An 8,539-nucleotide genomic window follows, 5' to 3' on the forward strand; every position below is an offset into this window, starting at 1 on the left:
AATATTTTCAAAACAGCTTTTCTAAATATGCTTATGGATATAAAGCATGCTCATAATTATATTTTTACAGTGACATATATATTTCATAAACATATAAAATAACAGTATCTAAAGTGGTCTACTAACTCCCTAATTTTGAAGTAATGCTATTTCTTTTTTTTTGAAGTAATGCTATTTCTAGTAAGTATTTCTAGATACCTACAATAACTAATGTGATATGAAAATACATCTGGTGGTGACAAAGTCACACATAATGCTAATACTACTATGGTTTGTTGTTTACATTCATAATAGAAGGAATTGTTAAATTTTAGTTTAGTAAAAATAATGCATCCTCCCTGAAGTTTCAGATCCCTTGAGTTCTTAATGTCCAGTTAAGATCTTAAGGTCACAGATACTGTTTTCCCCAAGTAGAACAAAAAACCATGCTTGGCATAGACACTTGATAATATTTCTTTCTAAAAAGATTTATTTATTTATTTATTTTTGGGGGGAGAGGGAGAGAAACTCAAGCAGACTCCATGCTGAGCATGGAGCCTAACACAGGTCTCTATTCCACAACCCCAAGATCATGACCTGAGTCAAAATCTAGAGTTATACACTTAACTGATTGAGACACCCAGGTGCCCCTTGAAAAATATTTCTTGAATATTCCTGAATAATGTATCTGTGTTCCAATCTAGTGGTAAAGAAATTAAAATTTGTTCCTAGTCTTTCACATCCATTTAAATAATGAATTGATAACAACACCTACCATTTGATGATTGTTCAGTATGTGCCAGGCACTGTTTTATAAATATTATTTCATCTTATTCTTACAATGACCCCGAGGCAGGTACTATTATTACTATTATTACTTCCATTCTATTGTTATGGAAACTGAGCCATATAGAGTTTAAGCCATCTCTTTAAGGTCACACAGCTGACATTAAAACTCCGATCTGAGTCCAGAGTCTGTGTTATTAAAGTATAAAGATAAACTTATTCTGCATTCTCAGGCTTGGAGACTGGTCCTCAGTTCCAACATAATCTGCCCCAGTCTCCCTCATTGACGAAGGCTCAGACCAACTCATTTCACCCTCATTTTCTTATGCTGCCTGTCATGCCATCTGGGGGAAATCTCAGCCATTTCCTTAGCCTCACACAACCACCTGAAAGCTATAGACCATCAAACCTGAATGTCCAGGACCTAATTCTCTTCTGCTTTTCAATTCCCAACGTCTGTCTGCCCACTGGTCACCTTTCTTTAATATTCTTCAAGCTCCTCTATGCCAGGTTCAAGGGTCACTTTCACTGTAAGGGCTTTCCTGACCACCTCCCCAAGGTAGATTGGCCCACTTGGTGTCCCTGTTGTACTTTGTATAAGCCCTACCCCCATAATATCATATTAACCAATTCATATACATGCCTACCTCTTCTTACTATTCTGAGAGCTCTTTAAGAACAGGGACCATTTCCAGTTTGTCTCCAAATTCTGAACAATTAGAACAATGCCTGACACAGTAGGTACACAGTAGATGCTTGTTGAATGGGTGAATACATGAATAAATGAATGAATGGATTATATACAACAACCCTACTACTTTAACACTTTGGCTATTTCATTCATTATGTTCACTATGGTTAACCTATTATCAAGTGTGTAATGTAAAAATTTTAAATGTAAGGTGTAATATGCAAAAATGTAAAATGTCAAAATGTAAAAGCAAAATATACATACTCCAAGGGAATAGTAATGACTTTATGAAATAGGAAATTTTAACAGGGAAAAAAGAAACTATTGAAAGGAGCAAACTGTAAATTCTAGAATTGAAAAACACAATGTCTGTAGTGAAAAATTCACTGGATGGTCTTTTTTTTAAAGATTTTATTTTTATTTATTAGACACACACACACAGAGAGAGAGAGAGAGAGAGAGAGAAAGAGGCAGAGGGAGAAGCAAGTTCCATGCAGGGAGCCTGACGTGGGACTCGATCCTGGGACCCTGGAATCACACTCCAAGCCAAAGGCAGATGTTCAACTGCTGAGTCACCCAGGTGTCCCAACCAAATAGATTTTTTTAAATTAAGACAGCAACCAAAACCATTAAACCATCCTGCCAAAAAGTCATGTTCCATGAGCCTCAGGGTCTGAATGTTTTCTAGTCACGTGCATGCATCAGAAAACAACAGAAAATATCTTTTCTGTTTCAGTGAAGACAGACATAAACAATTCAGGAGACAGTGTAACAACATCTTTAAAGTGATAAAAGAAAAAAAAAAAACCTTCCAATCCAGAACTCTATATCTGAGGAAAATATTCTTCAGAAATGAAGGTGAAATAAGTCTATTTTGAGAATAAGTAAAACCTAAGAGAATTCATCAGGAGCCTGCATTAACAGTAATGCTAAAGGAAGTCTTTCAACCTGAAGAAATATAATAGTAGAGGGAAACCTTGATCTTTGGGTAGAGATAAAGAACACCAGAAATGGTAAATATGTGAGTAAATACTAAAGAAAGTTTTCTCCTAATTTCTTTATTTATTTTTTTATTTTTTTTATTGGTGTTCAATTTACTAACATACAGAATAACACCCAGTGCCCGTCACCCATTCACTCCCACCCCCGCCCTCCTCCCCTTCTACCACCCCTAGTTCGTTTCCCAGAGTTAGCAGTCTTTACGTTCTGTCTCCCTTTCTGATATTTCCCACACATTTCTTCTCCCTTCCCTTATTTTCCCTTTCACTATTATTAGAAATGACAAATACCCACCATTTGCTTCAACGTGGATGGAACTGGAGGGTATTATGCTGAGTGAAGTAAGTCAGTCGGAGAAGGACAAACATTATATGTTCTCATTCATTTGGGGAATATAAATATAAATAATTTCTTTATAATACATATGACTTTTTAAGGTAAGAAATGTAATAGTGCGTTATAGGTTTTATAACATATGTAGATATAATATATATGGCAATTATAGCATAAAGGATGAGGTAAAGGGGATATGAATTTGTATGATGGAAAGATTCTTTTTTTTTTAACATTTTTTTAATTTTTATTTATTTATGATAGGCACACAGTGAGAGAGAGAGAGGCAGAGACACAGGCAGAGGGAGAAGCAGGCTCCATGCACCGGGAGCCCGACGTGGGATTCGATCCCGGGTCTCCAGGATCGCGCCCTGGGCCAAAGGCAGACGCCAAACCGCTGCGCCACCCAGGGATCCCTGATGGAAAGATTCTTACACTTATGTACAATATTAACTCTAAGTAAATAGTGAGAACTTAAGGATTAATGTCTAGAGCAACAACTGAAAAACAATGCAAAGAGGTATAGCCAAAAATATAAGAGGAAATGGAAATTTAAAAAAATATGATTAACAGGAAAGAGAGAGCATAGAACAAAATAGAGGGCACAGATAGTAAAAGGATATGCCTAGGTTTAACCATATCAACAACTGTATTCAATGTAAATGGGATAAGCACTTAAAAGGCAGATCTTGTCAGAACAGATAAATGGGCAAGGCTTTTGTTGTCTACAAAAGGATGCAATTTTAATATAAGACACAAATGGTTGATAGTAAGAGAATGCAAAATGATATACTATGTAAAGAGTAAGCATAAAAAAGTGAGAATGGGGGATCCCTGGGTGGCTCAGTGGTTTAGTGCCTGCCTTCGGCCCAGGGTGTGATCCTGGAGTCCCGGGATCGAACCCACATTGGGCTCCTTGCACGGAGCCTGCCTCTCCCTCTGCCTCTCTCTCTCTCTCTGTGTCTCTCATGAATAAATAAATAAATAAAATCATAAAAAAGTGAAAATGGCTTTGTTAATACCAAAGTAGAATTAAAGACAAAGATTATTATCTGAGATATAAAGGTCAATTAATCAGAACCACAAAAAATTCATGAGTTTTTATACACCCAGTAACAGAGCTTCAAAATGCATGAAATGAAATTTGACAGAACAAGGAGAGAAATAGATATTTACACAATTATAGTTGGAGATTTTAATGCCCTTCCCTCAGCAGTTGATACAACTAGACAAGAAATCAGAAAATATTTAGAATATCTGTATGACATTAGCAACCACCTTTACTTAATTGATATTTATAAAACACCATACCTGACAATTGCAGAATATATCCTTTTTTAAAAAGATTTTATTTATTTGTTCATGAGAGACACACAGAGAAAGAGAAAGGCAGAGACACAGGCAGAAGGAGAAGTAGGCTCCATGCAGGGAGCCCGATGTGGGACTTGAACCTGGGACCCCAATATCATGCCCTGGGCTAAACGCAGGTGCTAAACCACTGAGCCACCCAGGCATCCCAGCAGAATATATTCTTTACAAGGGTGCATTGGGGATCCCTGGGTGGCGCAGCGGTTTGGCGCCTGCCTTTGGCCCAGGGCGCGATCCTGGAGACCCGGGATCGAATCCCACATCGGGCTCCCGGTGCATGGAGCCTGCCTCTCCCTCTGCCTATGTCTCTGCCTCTCTCTCTCTCTCTCTATCATAAATAAATAAAAAAAAAATTAAAAAAAAAAAAAACAAGGGTGCATTGTACATTCACCTGTATAGATCAAATGCTGAGCTATAAAAACAAGTCTCAACAAATTTTGAAAATCTGAAAATTTACATAATAAGTTATTTGAGTCCACAATGGAGTTCCATCACAAATCAACAACAATAATATATCTCTAAATATCTGGATTTCAACATCACACCTCTAAAAAAAAACCTCATGGATCAAAGAAGAAAACACAAAGGAATTTAGATAATATTTCATTTGGAATAACTAAAAATAAAACATCAAAATTAGTGGGAGGCTGGTAAAAAAGTGATTAGAGGATGATTAATTGCTTTAAATGCTTATATTAGAAAAGAAGAAAAGCATAAAATCAATGCTCTAATGCTCCATCTAAAGAAGCTAGAAGAAGAAAAGCCAGGTAAATCCAAACTAAATTTTTAAAAAGGAAATAACAGAGGTAAAAGCAGAAATAAATGAAACAGGAAACTGTGGTGAAAATTAGCAAAGCCATACATCTTAAAAAAGATTTTATTTATTTATTTATTTATTTATTTATTTATTTATTTATAGAATGAGTGGGGGCAGGAGAAACAGAGGGAGAGGGAGAATCTCAGGCAGACTCCCTGCTGAGCATGGAGCCCAACGCCAGAGAGATCCCACAGTCTAGAGATCATGACCTGAGTGGAATCAAGAGTTGGTCACTTAACCAACTGAGCCACCTAGGCACCCCTATAAAGCCATACATTTTTTAAAAAGATTTTTATTTACTTATTCATGAGAGACACACACAGAGAGAAACAGAGACACAGACAGAGGGAGAAGCAGGCTCCACGCAAGGAGCCCACTGTGGGACTCGAACCTGAGTATCTGGGATCACACCCTGAGCCAAAGGCAGGCGCCCAACTGCTGAGCCACTCAGGCATCCCAAAGCCATGCATTTAAAAAAAAAGATTTATCCATTTATTTGAGAGACAGACAGAGGGAGAGAGACATATAGCATGAGCAGGAGGAAGGGCAGAGGGAGGGAATCTCAAGCTGACTTCCCCTGCTGAGCACGAGCCCCAACATGGGGCTCAATCCCACAATCCATGATAGCATGTCCTGAACCAAAACCAAAAGTCAGGCATCCAACTGACTGAGCCATACATTTTTTAGAAAGCAATGAAATACACAACACTTAGCAAGATTAATCTAGAAAAAAGAAAAAAGACACTAATCAATATTAGGAATGAAAGAGGGATATCACCAGATCATATAGGTATTAGAAGAATAATGAGGGACTATTAGGATCATCCTCATGCCAATAATTTTGATAACTTAGATAAAGTTGACAAAGTCCTTGGAAACAAAGCAATTGAGAAAAATTAACTAAAGATCAAGCAGAAAATATGAATAGCCCTATTACTTATAGATAAATTTAATTTACTATCAAAAAACATTCCTAAAAACAAAATGAATACACATGACAAAAGGACAATCCAGGCCCAGATGATTTCATGGGTGAGTTCTAGCAAATGCTTAACGAAAATCATCTTTTTTTTTTTTTTGCTTGTTTCCACTGCATTTATTACTAATATAAAAAAATGTTAATAAGAAAAAAAAAATTCATTCTCAGTTCTCCAATGGCTCTCATCCTTCCCTCTTGGCCACACAACTCCTGACCCATTTCCTCAGGGCCAGTGCAAAACCGAACCTGTTCACTGCCGTTTTCACAGAAAACAACCAGTGCCAGAGATGTAGGGAAAAAGGTTAGACGAGGGCGACAGTACCGTCCAGGTACCACCCAAGGGTAGGCCAGGTGGAGATTCACAGAATTCAGACGAAAGAGCTAGTGGCCTCACAATGACGTACTCTAACTAAAGTGGGCTGGAGAGGAGATAGGAGAGCCCTTAAGAGGCTTTAGAGGACATCTCATGGGCTTGTGTCAAACCCCAAAAAACTGACACCAGGAGAATGGGGAGACCAGGGAGGCAGTCTTGCGGAAAGTTTCACAATTCTCCCATGTTGGGAGGTGTGGAAAGTCTAGAGGGCATCAAAAGCCTCACTCATTTTGGCAGAAAAACCTACTCTAGTATTGGGAAGTCACAATGATGCCACGGACACTGAGAAAGGCTACGTACGACGGGATGCACAGTTTCACAAAGCACAGTGATCACAGACCAGAGTGGTGGGGACCATGCTACTGACGCATGATCTACAAAATCCAAAAGCAGGGAGAGTGGCCTTTCAGGGAGTAACTCCGCACCAGTCATCCGTACTTGACCCCAGGTCAACCTGGTGAGTTTCACAGAGCAACTGGCAACTTTGGGGGTAGGGTTTGTCACACGAAAAGGACTTAAAACAAGCAGCTAGAAAAAGGGAATGGTAGGAAACTGCTCCAGGGCTCTTAGGAATTGAGGGCAGTGCCGAGGGCTGGGTGGACAGATGCACAAGAAACAGCTCCAAAGAGGTTTCCTGTTCAGCAATCGGCGAAGGGGAAGAGGATCCAGGAGGCAGTTGAAGAGAGCAAAGGTGGGGCCCTGAAGGCGAGTCTCTGGAGGCTGGATCGGAAGAAAGCCCACACGCTGGGCACCAGTGATGAAACAAAATTCTGGACCCCAAATGGGGAAGGTGAGAGATGGGGGTGGGTGTCACTGACTGAGGGTGGTGGGTGGAACAGCCTCACAGTAACTGTCACAGGGCCACAGGGAAATATATGGCCGCTAGGTCAGAGGGCTCCTTCCAGCCTGGATGGGAAGGCACAGTCTCACAGAGGAGGTCCATTGATGCCTGGGTGGTGGAAGGCACAGAGGTCCTCATATCGACAGTGGCCCTTTTTGGCAAAGTGTCGGCAGACAGGGCGGTTGGATTTGTCTTCCATAACTTGGGGGCCTTCCTTGGGCAGGCAGGTATTTTTGATAAAAGACCAACTTTTGAGCCTTCAGGGATTTCTCTGCTCTTTGTGAAAGCCTCCTCTGGAAGGACCCCCATGGCCTGGTCCAGGAAAAGGAGGTTCAGTATTGGCCCCCCACCAGCCACGACCATATGGGCTGCACCTGGGGCCCAGGCCTCCCCGGATTGGGCCTCTGCCCCTGGGAGGAGGTGGGAGGCTCAGCAGTGGTGGAATCATTGGTCCCCTTGATCCTGGAGGACCTCTGTGAAGAGAGTCTGCATTCTTTTCTGTCTGGCTCCTTTGCTCCTTTCGCTCAACACTGTGTTTGTGAGATTCATCCAGGTTGCCTGTAACAGGAGTTCATTCATTTTCATTGCAGTGTAGTATCCCATTGCATGCACACACAAGAACTTATTTATCCATTCTACTGATGGTGGACATGTGGGTGGATTCCAGTTTGGGGCTGACTTGGGATCACCAGGCTTTCCATTGGCCATGGGGGGAGGGCCCAGAAGGCTGGGAGGTCCGATGGGACTCCCATCCTCCTCGTCTTCAGTCTCCCCCTGCTCTGGCAGCGGGGCCTATTGTGGCGGCGGCTGCTGCTGATTCTGCTTCTTTCGTTTGGGCATCGTGGTTGCGGCAATGGCTGCAGCGGGATTTGGAGGGCAGTCGAAAATCATCTGTCTTACACAACCCCTTCCAGAAGGCAGAAGAGCAGGGAACGATTCTTCACTCATTTTTGTGAAGCTGGAATAAATCTTGATAAAAAGATGATGTAAAAAAAGAAAATCACGGAAAAATCACCCTCAAGAAGAATATGGCAAAAATCCTGAACTATCAGCAAATCAAATTCAACACTATATAAAAGGAAAGCCTATTACATACTGCCTATTTACAGATTCAGGACACAAGATGTTCAATGACTTGTACAGGCCAGCCAGCTGTTAGGTGAATCTATATTCACATGACACGGTGCCACACACTTTCCAACGCAATGGCTGCCTGAGTGGTTGAGGGCTGGCTTTTTGGTGTAAAAAAGTGTGATGAGGCTCCTGACATGGGGACACCCAACCTGTGTCTACTGTAGAGATTCTGGGCTGAATGAGGGCAGGCTGTGAAGGCGGAATGGTACTGGGGACCTGGTCATAGGTTCCTCTGTCTC

At 41.0% G+C, this 8,539-nt stretch overlaps 1 pseudogene; it reads right to left on the reverse strand.

Moving 5' to 3' along the window:
• Nucleotides 1–7,251: 7,251 nt before the first annotated feature.
• LOC119878502 lies at nucleotides 7,252–8,006 on the reverse strand (annotated as a pseudogene).
• Nucleotides 8,007–8,539: the final 533 nt, after the last annotated feature.

Source organism: Canis lupus, unplaced genomic scaffold, assembly GCF_011100685.1.
Source record: "Canis lupus familiaris isolate Mischka breed German Shepherd unplaced genomic scaffold, alternate assembly UU_Cfam_GSD_1.0 chrUn_S1671H1865, whole genome shotgun sequence".
Classification (NCBI taxonomy): domain Eukaryota; kingdom Metazoa; phylum Chordata; class Mammalia; order Carnivora; family Canidae; genus Canis; species Canis lupus.